Source organism: Vulpes vulpes, chromosome 14, assembly GCF_048418805.1.
Source record: "Vulpes vulpes isolate BD-2025 chromosome 14, VulVul3, whole genome shotgun sequence".
NCBI lineage: Eukaryota > Metazoa > Chordata > Mammalia > Carnivora > Canidae > Vulpes > Vulpes vulpes.
Genome location: NC_132793.1, coordinates 15,830,331 through 15,845,023, shown reverse-complemented (window position 1 = coordinate 15,845,023; position 14,693 = coordinate 15,830,331). Strand labels below are relative to the sequence as shown.

The following is a 14,693-nucleotide window of genomic DNA, read 5'->3' as shown; positions in this document are numbered from 1 at the left end:
GGGTCTTTCCAAAATTCCACAGAGGTTTGGGCTGGAACTGCCAACCCCAGGTTATCAAGGCAAGTCCAAGCCGACGGGGAGCTCGGCTGGGCCTAGCATAGAGCTGGCTCATGGTCTAGGCGGGATGGGACCCAAGAGGAGAGTTGGCCGATCCCTCTGATGAGGGCCGTTGGCTCTGGATGATTCACCAAAGGGAAGCAGCTCCAAGCGGCACACAGCATGGGGCGTCGGGAAAGGGAAATGATCTCGCGCTAGATGTTTGAAACTGAGGTGCAAGGCTAAGGAAGAGTGTGTTACTGAGGGTGAAAGCCCAGGCTCTGCTGCTGGGGTGACCCCACAACTGGAAGTAACCCAAGTGTCCCACAGTAAAGGATAGGTAAACAAAGCATGATGCATCTTTAGCAAGGAATGCTATCCTATTGTTGAAGGTTAAAAAATGCAGATCTGTGTGCAGATAGGGAAGGGCCTCCAGGTTACACTTAGTGAAAAAAATAAACTGAAGAAACGTGTGTAGCATTTTACATCTCTGATAACAGAACGGATATACGCATGTGTATGTATACACATATTTGTATTTGCATAGAAAACCAGTAAAAGGACAGAAAGACCAGAAACAGAGTTTTGTTGCTGAGGAGGGAGGTTCAAGAAATCTTTTTAACCTTTTTTTTTTTTTAAACCTCAGGTGCATTTTATAAATTGATTTAAATCGCACGAACACACACAGTGCTTGGCCTCTGGAAGCCAGGATCTAGTTTTGTGACTTTAGACAAATTATTCAACATTTGTATGCCTTGGTTGCCTTCTCTTTGCGGTGGAGAGAAGGTGTCTTATGGACCCTCACAAAGGATGAAAGAAGGCCAAGTGCTCTTGGCACTAGGGACATAATAAGGACTCAAGAAATATTATTTAACATTGTCATTAGCTGAGGATGGATGGCCTTAAGGAATCAGGGTCTGGTCTCTTGACTGGTCCAGGGGATCTTTTCTTTGATCTGCCATCAAGAAGAAGTATGTGATCGGGGAGAGTAATAGCAGCGGAGGCTGACCAACCAATAATAGCCTGGGGATGCACCCCCATACACCCCCTCTATGACCTTGGGCAAGTCACTTCCCCTCTCTGCATCTATTTCCTCACCTGCAAAATAGAGAGACCTGACGGGACCTATCTCACAGAGATAGGAGAGGAGGGGAGATGAGAGGAGAGGAGAGGAGAGGAGAGGAGATAGCATAGCTGGAGGGCTAGGTATGTCTTAGTTGTTTCATCCAAGGTTAAAACACAATTAAGATTTGGTTGACCTGTAGCCAGAGGAAGACGCTGTCTGCATAGGGACCAGAAAGTCAGCTTCTGAGGACGGAGAGCCCCAGGCCACAAACCTACACTAGAGATGAATAGAAGGCGCCCCACATTCCTCCCAGGGGATACTGTTATAATCTAACCTGATAGCCTCTCACTGTCTCCCAGGTCTATGTACTTTGTAGTGTCCTTACGCCCCTTCATCCCGACCTCTCGGTGGTGCTCATCACAAAGCAAGCATGCAAAACATATTTGTTGGATGGTTGGGTGGATAGATGGTTAGATGGATGGATGTTCTATGCCTATTACTTCATTTAATTCTTGCAACAGTTGTTCCAGATAAACAATATTGCTATCTCCAAGGATAGGAGAAAAACTAAAGCTCAGGATTGTTAAAAAAAAAAAAAAAATTATCTGACTTTAGTCCATTTGTGACTCTCTTGACTAAAGCTACAGACCTGGCTGGGCAGAGAAAGGAGAGCTCCTATGGCCAGATTTGCAGCAAACGTCAACAGAAGAACATTGTTCGCGTGGGACAGTTGGGCGTTTGTTGGTGTGTGTGTGTGTGTGTGTGTGTGTGTGAGAGAGAGAGAGAGAGAGAGAGAAACAGAGAGAGAGAGAGGCTAAAAGACCTTACTTTTTAAAGAAAATAAATCTAGGTTAGCATCCCCTTCCCTTTAAAACTGTGTGGCCTACCCTTCTCTGAGTCCTCATGTTTCACCTATAAAATGAACTAGGGAAGAGTACTAGGAAGTTCTAGGAAAGAAACAAGTGCCTTGAGGAGCACCCCTTCTCCTGGAGTTCTCTAATGGGGATAATACCAAACCCCCTAAGGCTGCAATTGCAGAGGTAAGTTGCAGGGTAAGGGATGTAGTACATAGCAGAGCCTCAGGAGAGGCACTGACAGGCAAGGTCGTGGTTAGGATCATGCGAGTTAAAACACAAGTACTCAGAATAGTGCCGGACACAGAGTAAGCATGTAATAAATCTCAGTTGCCATCTCACATTTTTTGAACCCTAGTAGGACAGTCTTTGAGGGGCTGATCTTTGGCGTGGTGATGCTGGGTGAACTTGACCCTCCCTTGGACTTGCAATGGGCTCATGACACTGGCTTCTTTATAGTTCTCATCATGACTGATCAGATAGCATTGATGTGCGTTGTAGAGTCTGTATCCCCCACTCAACTATAAACTCCACGAGGTCAGGGACTATCAGTGGTTTGTTCAGCCTTGCCCGTCTCACACAGTGGCTGGCACAGAATAAATGCTCAATAAGCATTTGTTGGATGAGTGAACTGAAGGGGGTTTTAAGAAACAACCCTATGATAATAGTCAATAATGTCAGCCAGATCATGCTCTTCCCTCCTCCCTCTCTCTGTGCTCACTGTGGTGGCTTTACAGACCCAACATGGCTGGCACAGTAGCAGGCATCACATCTACCCTCAAGTGCCTGAAGCTGGAAGGGATACTCCTTGAAGCATTTGTTTCTTTTATCAAAAAGCAAATCTCCCCCAGAAACCTCCCAGCAGACTTCCCTGGTTCAAGGAAAGCTGAGATTAAGTATCTAGCAGAAAGAAATTTGAAAGCCAAGATTGGCTTAGATCAATGATATTCTTTTCTTGGAGTCTGGCACAATGCTGCTCCAAACAAAATCAGGGTTCTCTCAGAGTGGGTTTCTCAGCTTCAGCACTATTGACATTTTGGCTTGGATGATTCTTTATTGCGGCGACTGCCCTATGCATTGTAGGATATTTAGCAGCTTTCCTGGCTTTGACTCACTAGAAGCCAGTAGCAACCCTCCCCATCAGTTGTGCCAACCATAAATGTCTCCAGACATTTCTAAATGTGCCCTGGGCATGTACAACACTACTGTGTTATGAGGAAGCAGGAATAGGTGCTGCATGGTGTCTGCCACAACTGAATATACTGTGACTCTTATGTGGTAGTGTTTGCTTTGGGTGCCAGGAACTAGCTCAGAGGCAAATCTGGAGCTGCCCTTAGCAATTATGAGTATAAGATGCACTGGTGTGCTTATCTGTGTGCTAACCAGACTCCTGGCTCCACTATTTTCCTACCCTTTCCTATCCTTTTTCTTTTAACATGCTTTTCTTACCTTCCCTTAATTATTTGTTTTGGTCCTTTGGGAGTTTGTCATTTTTCCAAGCATTTCAAATCTCTTGAGGGCAAGGTCTGTATTTTTCTGATCCTTGTTGTTTTACTACAGGCTACCCCAGGACCTGGCCCTATGTTGATTTTGATGGAGGTTTATTGAATGAATAAATGAATGAATGAGAAGATGGTTGGATGAATGAACAGATGTGATGGGTGGGTGGGTAGATGGGCAGACGGGTAGTTATGGTGGATGATGGATAAATGAATAAAGAAATAGGTGGGATGGATGAAGAGATATGTGGATGATGTATAAGTGGATGAATAAGTAACTGGATAGATGAGTGGATGGATGGATGGATGGTTGAATAGATAGGTAGATAGGTAGATGGATAGGTGGGTGAATGGATAGATGGATGGATGGATGAGATATGCTGGGCTGGGCTGGCAGCACCTGCAAGTGCTTAGGACCAAACAAATGAGAAGATGGGGTGATTTGGCCACTGGTCAACATTCTTCCAGCAGGGTAGCATATCTAAGTGACAGATGAGCCTGGTTTTTCCTGGAGAGGTAGGTCTAGTTCCTTGACCAATAGTATCAGTCTCAAGCCAGTTCAGAGCTGTTGTCAGAGGCAGTTTGAGTATGTGGCTCTCCCATTGAAAGCTGTACAATGGTTAGTTAACACTTTGCTTCAGCCCTCTGATTCTGAGTTTCTTCATCCATCAAATGAAACTTGGTTGTTGAGAGGATTCTATGAGCTAATGAAGGAGAAAGTATCATAAACTATAAAATGCTCCATTTCCCTGAAGGGTTGATGGGCCCAAAGTTGGGCTGGGGTCAGATGCTGGCCAGCTACAGGACTGTGTTGGATGTCAGGCATGGCTGCTTCCACTCCTCGCTCCCCAAGTATAGTCTTCCCTCTCTTATCACCTCTTCCCATTTCACCTCAACTCAATTTCAGCCTCTATGATTCACTGGTTCACAAACCTATCTGCAAATAAAAGCCTCCTTAGAATGATTTGTTTTGAGGCTCCACCCTAGACCTGGTGAATTAGAATCTTTTGGGGTAAGTTTTAAGAATCCTTAATTTTTTTTATTAAGTTGCTTCTGTGATTTTGGGTCCAGATGAGCTGAAGTACAGAAACCATCATCTTATTTCATCCCATTTTATAAAGGGAGGATCTCAATGCCCAGAGTGGGTCCTATCTCCACCTGGGAGGCTCCTGTATTCGTTAAGTCACTGTTCCCTAGTTCATTTTTTCAATAAACCTCTACCTAGGGCTTATGGAATACAGGCACTCTGGTAGGCACTGTGGGGATGGAAGAGAATAAAATATGGCTTCAGATCTTGGGGATCACCTCATCTGGTGGGGAAGACACATGGCCCAGCCATCATCAAAGACAGAGCAACAAGATATACATAGATATGAAACTGTGGGGACACAAAGGGACTTAGGAGGAGGGCAAGGAATCAGGGACCTCTTGACCCTGGAGGAGTCGACTGATATCTAAATTAAAACCCAAAGGTTTCACAGGAATCAGCCAAGAGAGGGGAGGGAAGGAAATACCATATGCAAAGGCCTAGAGCCTGGCATAACACGCACAGATTTTACTTGCACTTGACTGCAATTGATTCTGTCCTTTATTGAAAATATCTTGGGAGTTTTCTGATTGTTCTGGGAATGATTTATTTTGTTCCTAAAATATTAGGAGATACTTACGTGTAGGAACTATGCCTTCCATTTCTTTCTGACTGACTCACATGCCTCTAGCATGAGGGTGGACCTGAGAAGAAGAAAGGAATCTGTTCCCATTGAAGCCCTTCCTATGTGACAGGCAGGACTCTGGCTTTACTTTAGAGATTTTATCCCCCTCCTTTTTTTTTTTTTAAGTTTTATTTACTTATTTATTTATTCAAGTAATCTCTACACCTAGTGTGGGGCTCAAACTCATGACCTCGAGATCAAGAGTCGCATGCTCCACTGACTGAGCCAGCCAGGCACCCTTGTTTCTTCCCTTTTAATCCTTGCAATGACCCATCAGGTGAGAAGCATCATCCTCATTTTATAAACAGGGAAATTGAGATTCAGAGTCACTAAGTTTTGCTGCATCGCACAGCAAACAAGTGATGAAAACCTAGTCAGTCTGACACCAAATCTTCATTCTTTTAGCTACAACTATCACCCTACAATAACATCTGAGGAGGTACCATGATTAGCAGCTCAGACCCCAGGGTCAGGCTGCCTGGGTTCAAATTGCAACCTTCTTCATCTGTCAAATGAGGTGATAATAGTGCTACCCACTTTGTAGGGTTGTTGTGAGAATCAAATGAGGTTTATATCTGGAAAGTGTTGAGTGTCAGGTGCAAGGAAACTGCTAGACAAGTTTTAATGATTATTACAATACCTATAGAGTGTGTACCTACTATGAGAAAAGAACTGAATGCTTACTGTGTGCTGGGCATCTTCTAGAAGCTGTGGAACACACTGAAATGAAGGAGGGCTATGTAATTGGTTTACAGGACTTGATTGTCCGGGTGGAGAGTCAGAACAAAGTTTACTTCCAAGCCTTCAGATGCCCTCTGAAGTCTGTCAGAGGGGTCTGTTCTCAGGGGCCTGGTTCATGAGCCTGGGGCTGTGGGAAGTAGATGGGAGGCATGGACATAGTTGGAACAGAGTTGCCCTGGCCGCAGACGTGGGAAAAGGCTCTGGCCCCAGAGAGCTGTTTGTGATCCCACTCGCGTCCTTCTGCTGGCTCTCTACCTCCTCTTCTGAGAAAAGGGGGTGTGTTCCTTTTTCAGGAGTCATCATGCAGTATTCACTAGACCTTGAGGAGTCAAGAGGGATGCCCCAGGGCTCACTTTTGAGGCCAATTTGGGTGTTCACATGGACCAGACTCCTAGCCTCCCCCACTCACCACCTCTGGTTCAACCAGAGAAGCTGCATGTTGTCTTTGCACGGAACATTTGATGAAAGGACTCTATGTTTCAACAGTGTTGGGAAAGACAGAGGACCAGTTAGTGTGTCAAGCTGCAATCTTGACCCATTAATGGTTCATGCAATTTATTAGGTTTATTATTTAGGGCAGCACTAGGTGATGCAACCAAAAAAACCAAAATGGAAATTATAAGTTTATTTACCTCTGTCACATAGTCATCCAGGAACCCCAGAAGTGGCCCTCTCTTGGAATGGCATTTGCTATTTCTGCTCACATTCCATTGGTCAGAACTAGTCATATGACATTGGCCAAAAGCAGAGGAATCTGGCATGTGTGGTCTCTATAGGCCAGCTATTTTCCAGGAATAGCTCTAAATTATGGAAGGGGAAATATGAATTTGTTGCTACCCAGTTGACCATCTCTATCTTGGGGTCATGCACACACACACACACACACACACACGTGCACCTACACACACACACACACACACACAGTCAAATATATATAGCAAATGTGAAGATATGAGTTTTTTATTTTTTATTTTTTGAATATACAGTTTTTAACATCAAATATTTCAATAAAAATGTGCACAGACAGAAACATAGATGGTGATAAAGCAAATGTGAGAGATTGCTACCTACTGATTGGTGAATCTTGGTGAGGGATACGTCAGCTCACTGTGCTATTCTTTCAATCTTTAGTAGGTTTGAAAATTTTCAAAGTAAAATGTTGTGGAAAATATAATTGTTAAAATTTGCTAGACTTATGGATAGAATAGAACAAGCTATACATAGAAAAAGATTTAGTTTAAGCTCAGGGGCTTTGAATTGTAACTTAAATACAGGAGCCGGCTAAGTTTTTCTGTAATGGGCCAGATGGTAAATATTTGGGGCTTCGCAGGCCAGATAGAACTGTGGCAACGACTCAGCTCTGTTGTTGGACGACTTGACTGCATGAAAGTAGCCATAGGCAACGTGTAAATGAATGAATGTGGCTGTGTTCCAATAAAACCTTATTTACAAAAATAGGCAGTGGGCCAGATTTGGCCAAGAGGTTTTAGTTTGATGACTCTTGCTTTAATATATGATTTTTAAAAAGCCTTTGAAGCACTATTTTTCAAAATTTTAAGCAGATATATTATTCCTGCTTAAAATATAATTAATTTAATTAAACAGTCTTTATTATAAATTATAGATCAGCATGTCCCAGCTACCCGGGACCCTGAGTCTATTAATGTTCCCTTACTATGCTAGACAAAATAATTTTAGCACATTTGCTGTTCATATAATCAGCTTTTTTTTTTTTTTTAAGATTTTATTTATTTATTCATGAGAGGCAGAGACATAGGCAGAGGGAGAAGCAGGCTCCCTACAGGGAGCCTGATGCAGGACTCCATCCCAGGATCCCGGGATTATGCCCTGAGCCGAAAGCAGACACTCAACCACGGAGCCACCCAGGCATCCTTAATCAGCTGGGGTTTTTTTTTTTTTTTTTTTCATTTCTTGCCTTTTCTTTGAATAAAAATGTACTATCTGGGGCCCCTGGGTGGCTCAGCTGTTTGAGCATCCGACTCTTGATTTCCGCTGAGGTCGTGATCTCAGGGTTGTGAGATCAAGCCCCATGTCCTCTGTATCAGGGCTCCACACTCAGCAGGGAGTCTGCTTGAGATTCTCTTTCTCCCTCCCCCTCTGCCCTCCCCCCATGTGTGCTCTCTCTCAAAATAAATAAATAAAGTCTTTAAGAAAAACATACCATTTAAAAAAAGAGTTTCACTGAAGTATAACATTCACACAGACAAGAACATGAATTATAAATCACAATGGATAAGTGAAATTTCACAATGATCACATTTTAAAAATGAAGTAGTCGAATAGACAACATCCTACCTTGTCTGTCTCCTGCAGCTAGAGTAAATTCTGCCTATGTGAAACTTTGGTTTCATTTATACATGTTTATGGATGTGTGCGTGGGGTTGTGATCATAGCAAAATTCTATAAAGTACTTATGGAGCTTTACACACACTAACTCCTTATCTTCGCAATGACCCCCTGATGTACATGTTATTATGATGTCCCTGTTTTATAAATGAGGGAATGGAGACACAGAGAGGTTGAATCACTCAGTGGAAGTGACACAGGTATTAAGAGGAAATGTTGAAGTTCCAAATCAGGCAGGCAGGCTTCAGAGTCTCTATTTTATAGGGTCATGGTCAAAATGGTTTCAAAGCCATGGACAGAATGTTCCCAAAGGTTCTTTATAGACCTAAAAATAGCGTCCTTCTCCTTAGGTGTACCCACAGGGTAGGGCTGATTTTAGGAGGACATGGACAAACATTTTAAAATCTTACTTACTTTATATTACTGTGTGTTAGAAAATTTTATAACCAGCATATTAAAGCACTAATATAAAATATACTTTTAAAGATTCATATATGTCTCTGGGCCATACATGGCCCATATCTGGGTCCATGTTCATTCATCCTCTAGTTCTGATTTATCACTTCAATAGTACTTACAATGGGCCAGGCATTGTTCTAAACAATTTTTTTAAAGGTTTTTATTGATTTATTCATTAGATACACACAGAGAGAGAGGCAGAGACATAGGCAGAGGGAGAAGCAAGCTCCCTGCTGGAACCTGATTTGGGACTCGATCCCAGGATCCTGGGATCATGCTCTGAGCTGAAGGCAGATGGTCAACCACAGAGCCACCCAGGCATCTCTGAACTAAATAATTTATAACAATTACTTCCTTTAATTCTCACAACTGCCAATTGAGGTAGGTCCTGCTATCATACCCATTTCTCAGAAGGGCTAACCAAAGCCCAGAGATAAGACTTACCCCAAACCACACGGACTACAAAGAGTCAGAGCTGGGATTCAAACCCAGGCATTGTATTAGTAAGGGCAACGCTAGCTGGTGTAATGAGCAAACCCAAAATGTAAGATAGAAGAGTTTATCTCCTTCACTCAGGGATGTCAGCTCTTTCTCTTGTGGCTGGAAGAGGAGTTTTATTTTAACCACTGCACTCCACGATGATAGGTTGCACTTTCTTTGTCATTTTGAGCTCCATGAATAATGCCAGTTCTGCTTACCTCTCAGGATACCTCTGCAGGTACAACCAATGTTGTTGGATGTCAAGTGTTAGTATTATTGTTATGTTGACCAACACATACCTGATAGTGTTATTGTGAAGATTAACTGAGAGAATGCAGGGAAAGCTCTTGGTTCATATACAGGACATTAGCCCTGGATAACAGTAATGACAGCAATGTGGTTATATACAGGAAAACAGTGAATATTGACTTACCTCCAAACTGGGACATAGTTACCTAGGATCTCTCCTATTAGCTAGTTAACATGTTACGTCTAAGACTGAAAAATCAAGAAGTAGTGGTATAACCATGATATGTAGAAAAAGAGAGGAAAACTAGCTAAAGGAGTTGCAAGTGGTTGCCTCTGGGTAGTGGGAATTAGATTCAGGAGAGAGAAGGTGGACAACTCCTGTTACTGATTATCAGCTTTGTAAAAGTAGTTGCTTTTTTCCAACCGTACACCTGCACCTATGCAGCTTTGATTAAACTTTTGAAAAGAAAATTTAAATTAAAAAGGAAAAGAGAATAATGAAATGCTATTTCAAACACCCTTGAGTGTACCTGAATAACAGAAAGCCCCAGAGGGAAAAAGCAGAGTTAAAGTTATAGGAGAAATTTATTTTTGTTCAAAATTGTGTGTTCAAAATCCCTGCTGAACACGTTTTGGTACCTTTGTGTCACCCAAGTCTTTTTCCCTAACCTAAGAGGCTCCATGCACTCCGATTCTTGTCTGCCCCTCTGCTGGTCTCTCTTGTCTTTGTCCCTTTTGCTTACTCTATTTCAGCGACAGTGACCCTTTTTAACTATCTTTAAATCACGCTGAACATATTCCTGCCCCAGGGCCTTGATACTTGTCATTCCCTCTGCTTGGAACTGGAACACCCTTTTCCCAGTTCTTCTCATAATGGATTTCTTCTTATAATCTGGGTCTGAGCTCAAAAGTTTCCCACTTAGAGTGGCCAGCCTTCCTTGACTGCCCAAATCTAAGACTGCCCCACCTCCACCCATCACTATCAATCCTCTTATCTTCTACAGTTCTGGAATTACAAATCTATCTCCTCCACTACAATGTAAGTTCCATTAGAGCAGGAAATCTGGCCTCTCGTTGCCTTGCTAAATCCTCAGCATGTAGAAGAGTGCTTGGCACACAGTAGGATCTCCATAAAAATTCATGGAATGAGCAAATACAGCCAGGGACAGCTGAGTTAGTATGCTGAGGGGCTGGATGGGCCAGTGGCATGGGGTGGAAGCTGCAGCCCCTGCCTGGGCTCTGCCCTGGGTAAACAGGCCTCCCTCTGCCCAGACAGCCACTGTTTGACAACTGTCTGCTGTGGGACTGGCCAAGCCTGGGCCGCCACACTGCCAAGGCCCCAGGATTCCCTGGGACAAGCAACCGAGGCAGCCACACCTCAGGCAGAGCTTGTGAAGGAACAGGTTGAAAAGTTATCCAAACAGGCATAAGGAAGGGCGGAGTCTGTGGTGAGACACAGAGAGAACGGTTGGGCCCTTCCCTGGGCAGAGCCCAGAGAGGCTGGAGGAAGGCCCTGGCATACTCAGGGGGCAGTTTTCCCAGCAGGGCCTGGCCTCCAGACCGGGCCTCCAGGACCACTTCTAGTACCAGCTCGGGTGCTGACTTGCAGATGGACCACAGGCACTTGCTACCTCTGGGTCTCAGTTTCCTCCTCTGTAAATCAAGGCACTGTGGCAGGTCAGTGGTTTCCAAATTTAAACAAACAAACAAAAAATGGTGGCAGTCTCTCTTCAAACAGAATTTTACCCCAAAGTCAATTCATAGGAAAGATACGATGGAGACACTCGGTTTAAACCAAGTGTGGAGGTGCAAAAAGCCGCCCACACTGTAGCCCCCAGCCCCTTTGGAGTAGCTCTAGGGTAAAAACCACCAGGCTCCTTGGTCTCTGAGTTTCCTCAGTGCTGGGGAGTGGAAGAAGTATTGCCAGAGGGAACATCTAGACTCTTCTAATCAGAGACCCGAGCTTCAAAGCCCCACAGTGTGATCTCAGGCAATCTAATTCCACCTTTCTGAGCCTTGGTTCCCCGTCTCCAAATCTGGTATCATAAACGGTACCTCCTTCACGGTTTCCTGGTTCAGCATAGAACCAGGCACCTAGTCCATTTCTCAGTAAGGATAGTAAAAAAAAACAAAAAACAAAACAAAACAAAACAAAAAAAAACAATGTTGGTCAGTAGGAGAAGTAGCAGAAATGACCAGAAGAGCCAGTTCTTTGTCTTTGCTATATGAGTAGGGAAAATATTTAACCACTCCGAACCTAGTTTGCTTCTCTGTAAAACATGGTCAAGGGTTTCATGGAGATCAGAGGTTGCAATCCAGCCCACCCAGTTTGGGGTTTTTTGAATATGATTTGAATTGACCTCTCATCTTTAAAAATCCCAACTTTCTGCTCCTTTCAAAAAACAAAAAACAAAAAACAAAACAAAAAAACAAAAAACGGGAGGCTCTAGTAACACTGGTCCCCCAGAGCCATGAGGCAAGAGTCGACTGGAAGAAGTTGGCCTGGGTGTGCTTTCTCTAACTTGCTGCAGTCCCCACCATTCCTTAATACCCCTACACTAAAGTTATGCTAATGAACATAAACCATTGTCCGCTGCCCTGGTCATCTTGCAGGGAAGTGTGAGATTGGCATATGTGCCATCTGCTCCATATACCATTGAGGGCAGTTGAGTTGGGGACCCCCGATTGCGAAGACCAAGGGAAAGCTCATTATTTATGAGAGCACTCTCCTATTTCATAGATTTGTCATTTTTTTACCGTGGCTGTTGAAACTTTTCAAATTACATACGTGGCTCCCATTGTACTCCTGTTGAACAGTTGCTCTAGCCCCCTGGATGCCACAGCAGTGACCGAGGTCACTGCTAACTCATTGTCTCCGTGTCCCATGGTGAAGAGACTGGTCCTAGCCAAACCTCTTGGGCTCCTGTCCCTGGCTGGCTCTTCTCTCCTCCCCACAATTATCTCCGGTGTCCCCACCCCTTGCTGCCTGCTTGTCCGTCTGGAGGACCCAGGCTCCAGGACTCCAGTCCTGTCTTGTGTAAGTCTCCACTTGGGAAATCTCACCTCCCAGCCCTCATCTGGCAGCCATTGTGTTTTCTTTATCAGACATTCACATAAAACAATAGTCAATTTGAAACTTAATTACACACCCATTCTTCTGTCTCCAGCCTGCCCAATTTACCCCAAATCCAGTGATTTTGGGGGTGGAGCTGGGGTGGGGAGAGGCTTATTTTTTCCCCTTTCTCCAGGGCAAGTCATAGTTTTCCCAGAGATAAGGGGGACCGGGTTGAGGGGGAGAGACATAGGTCCTTCTATGGCAAAGGCACAGACTTTGTTTTTGGAAGAGATAACGTCCCAGCTCCCCTGGGGGGATGAGAGAATCCTGAAGGACTCAGGGAGTAAGAGGGAAAAGGAATCTTGGCAGGAATGAAGAACCCCCTTCCAATGGAGAGGCTTTGTCTGGTATTGGCTTTTGAACCTGTCATAGAGTCAGGAAGACTTGGGTTAGAGCTATGCAAGCTTTATGCTTTGGATAGGTGACCTCCATGACCCTCAGTGTCCTCTGTAAAATGGGGATAAGGACACACCTATCCTAGCACAGTGCTTTTGCACATCAGTGCTCCATAAATGCGGGGCTATCATCACACTTTTTGGGAAAAAGTCCACAGGGGCAAGGTGGGATCATTTTAATCATTTTTTATTTTGCATTTTCATAATTTTCCTACCATGAGTCTGCTTAAAACAAACAAACAAACAAACAAACAAACAAACAAACAAACAAAAAGTTAGTAGAGAGAGGAGGAATAAAATTAAGTGGAAATGTCATCCTAACACGGAGCTCCAATACAAGGTATTAGATCTGGAAATAGGTAAGAAATCTTAGAGTCTAAACTTCACACATACCCATGTTATATCTTAAACCAAAGCTCCAAGAGGAAAAGTGATTTGGCCAGAGTCTACAGCAAGTTAGTGGCAGAGCCAGAACTAGAATGGAGACCAGGGAGGTTACCAGGTCAGACTTTCCCAAGGCCACTCAGACAAGACAGATTCTATTGTTAGTTGTTTGAAAAAGCTGGATTTTTCATTGGATTCATTTTTTTGTTTTAATGAGAAGTGAGATATTATTCTTAGTGCTGAAAGAAAGTTGCACTGATTTCATTACTGAGCACTTCTCAGAGCCCTTAAAACATGACAGTGCCTTGGGCACTCCAAGAGAGGCCTCTAGAGTGCCCACAATGGTTCATCACAGAGCCCCTTAAAAAACATTAACACCCATGAAAGCTCTCCCTGCCCACAAGCAGAGAAATGCAATAGCTTAGATACACTCCTAGATTTAAAAAATAATAACTTTTTAGGTAGTTTTTAAAAGGATTTTATTTATTTATTCATGAGAGATACAGAGAGAGAGAGGCAGAGACATAGGCAGAGGGAGAAGCAGGTTCCCAATAGGGAGCCCAATGTGGGACTCAATCCCAGGACCCTGGGATCAGGACCTGAGCCAAAGGCAGACACTCAACTGCTGAGCCACCCAGGTGTCCCAGCTTTTTAGGTATTTTAAATAGTATGATTTTAAAAAATTACATTGAAATCGTCTGTCGCTAGTAGATAGAAAGCTATTTTTTTCATAATATCCTTCCTTTCTTTTAAGTTGGAAATATTGCAAACATGCAGAAAAGCATAGAGAATGACATTGTGAAACCGACATGCCCATCACTCAGTTTTGTGAAATCTTACTGCATGACCATTTTTTTCATTGGATTCACTTTTTTGTTTTAATGAGAAGTGAGATATTATTCTTAGTGTTGAAGGCTCCCTTGTACCTTTCCCTAATCCCATCACCCTGTCACCCTTCTATTTATTTATTTATTTATTTATTTATTTATTTATTTATTTATTTTTCCTGTCACCCTTCTTGGAGGTGACCACTGTCAACTTGTGCTGTTTAGCATTGCCAGACATGTTTTTATACTTCTACTGTATGTGGCTACATAAACAATATATACTATTATTCTGTAAATCCAAAAAATGTATTCCAATGGTATGTTGTCCGTATTCTTCAGCACCTTCCTTTTGTTCCCTCCTATAATAGCTTTTTGGATCTTCCCATGCATACACAAGTAGCACTGGGTCACTCACTGAAAATGCTGTGTCTGAACATCCCAAGTATTGATTCTGGGTTTTGACAATGGAGTTGTTTCCATTTCTCGCTATTTTGAACAATGCTACAAAG

At 43.3% G+C, this 14,693-nt stretch overlaps 1 protein-coding gene and 1 long non-coding RNA gene across 3 annotated transcripts in view; one reads left to right on the top strand and one right to left on the bottom strand.

Annotated features, from left to right (window-relative positions):
* HNF4A (hepatocyte nuclear factor 4 alpha) overlaps positions 1 to 14,693 on the top strand; it is a 60,196-nt gene that overhangs the window by 489 nt on the left and 45,014 nt on the right. The gene's annotated exons all lie outside the window — the stretch shown is intronic.
* The window catches only part of LOC112920085 (uncharacterized), a 38,873-nt gene that overhangs the window by 8,762 nt on the left and 15,418 nt on the right, over positions 1 to 14,693 (bottom strand). The window lies entirely within an intron of this gene.